This window comes from Paroedura picta, chromosome 5, assembly GCF_049243985.1.
Source record: "Paroedura picta isolate Pp20150507F chromosome 5, Ppicta_v3.0, whole genome shotgun sequence".
NCBI lineage: Eukaryota > Metazoa > Chordata > Lepidosauria > Squamata > Gekkonidae > Paroedura > Paroedura picta.
In genome coordinates, this window is record NC_135373.1 from 22,081,334 (window position 1) to 22,083,292 (window position 1,959).

Consider the following 1,959-nt stretch of genomic DNA (forward strand, 5'->3'; position numbering starts at 1 on the left):
CTAGAAGCCTAAAGAATGTTCCAGGGGTTTCTCAAAGGTAAAAAGGTTGAGATAGCCTGCTATAGCCACTGGAATATGGGGCTTCCCATCCTATGTCTCCAAGCAGAGGAGAGTAGTGGAAGGGAGTGTGATGGAGTTCAGTGAGGAACTGAGGAGTTTAGGGATCTGTTTCCTGACCTGAGGAAGGGAATGGCAGTCAGGAGCTCCCAGGAATGTCTGGCTGATGGGATCCAAGCAATAGAGAGGGACTTCCTGCAGGTGACTTTGGTTTGAGTCACAGTTCCGTCTTCTTCATATTTCCTATCCAAACAGGAATTTCTGTGGATTGGCCTTTTTGGCTTCATCAGTGTAATCATTTTCGCAATACAAGTGGCGAAGACCATAATATCGCGCCGAACTGAAGAGGTGACAGGTAAGTAGGTGTGAATTTATAGGAGGAAGGACCATCCATTGAGTGGAGGAGCCAAGGGGGTCTTGTGTGAGCAGCTCCAAGAAGCAAGGGCTCATCTCTCTCTTGGGACCCACTGATGATTACCCTCTCCATCCCCCCATCAGACCATCCCAGTTTCCTCGGCTATCCTACGAATGTTCTTTTCATTGCAGCGGTGATCTAAAGGGTCTTCCTCTTGCCCAGTCAAATCATCGAGATCTTGACAGGGGGCGGGGGAGTGGGGGGTCATACAGGGTTCTCCACAGAGATTGTGAATGGTGAAGCTCAGGGGACCGATCATTGAATAGGCAGGAGAAGCACAACCCCTGGTTGCTTAAAGGAATAAAGTGGGCTTATTATGAACAGAAACAACTGTGCATAGAAAGAGGAGATAAGAGACCTAATTGACTTTTAGGTCTGCAGACGTTCAACTGCTGTTCTGGAGGCAAGCAGGGAGGAAGCATGCTCAAAAGAGAGTTTCCTGATCTGTCTGCTAAATAGACCTCTCCTCCGATGCCCCTTCAAGGACCCCCTCTGCTCCTTCTTGCACACTGCAGAGCTTGCGGATTCTGACAATCACAAGGCTCACTTTGGCTTCTTGCAGGACTTCTTAAGTGGTGACGGACTTGATGTTCAGTATGGTCTAATTTTTCCACAGGTCCGGAAGAACAAAGGCCTGAAGAGCAGGTTTCTGCTGAAGAGCCGGTGAGTACATGAGACATGAAAAAGGTTTTGATGTGAGTAGGAATTGGGGTGGTCGAGGTCCTCATGGTCCTTCTGCTGACAGGGGAATCCAGGAATCACAGTCAGGAGAATCATCTGCAAGCGGCAATAAACGCCCCATGGGCTTTATAGAGTTGGATAAATTGATTGATTGATCAAGACCTGCAGACTCCCAAGGGCACCTTTGTTAATCTGGAGGGAGGTCTTCTTGAAGGGGGTGTCAGAAAGCTCCCCCCCAATGTTTTGACATAGGCATCAATGCTTTGCGTGAAAGGATGGAAAACATCCTTATCAAATCTGAAGATGGCCCCAAAGGAGAAGAGCAAAAACCTCCCAAATCCTTTCCACCTCTGTGCATTGTGTGACTCTGGACAAGCGATGTTCTCTCACTTGCCTTCCTACAGTCCACACCAGCCCAGGAGGCCCAAAACACCGATGAGTGCCCGGAGACGCCATCAAATGACTACGCCCAATGGAAGGCGGCTTTGTGCAAGGTACTTACTTATTACGTTTGTGTATTGCCCTATCCTTAGGCTCAGGGCAGTTCAAGTAGAACGTACATCAAACCCACTTTTTATAAGGAACAAAAAGTAACAGTAATAACAACCATAAACAGAGAAAATAACATTCAACCTGGTGAACCATCTACAAGGCCCATGGTTGTTCTGATCCATCGCATGGGTTCAAGGCAGGGAGGTTCAGAGCCCAGAAGCTATTATTTAGTTTTGGTCGACCTCAACCAAATGGCTGGTGGAGGAGATCCATTTTGCAGGCCCTGCAGAACTCTTTTAGAATTAGGGAATTGG

At 47.9% G+C, this 1,959-nt stretch overlaps 1 long non-coding RNA gene across 1 annotated transcript; it reads left to right on the top strand.

The window, feature by feature from the left end:
- The first annotated feature begins 312 nt into the window (after positions 1-312).
- LOC143839001 (uncharacterized) lies at positions 313-1,647 on the top strand. Its single transcript, XR_013231513.1, has 3 exons — positions 313-412; positions 1,089-1,135; positions 1,558-1,647. It is a non-coding gene; the product is annotated as an uncharacterized LOC143839001 (long non-coding RNA).
- Positions 1,648-1,959: the final 312 nt, after the last annotated feature.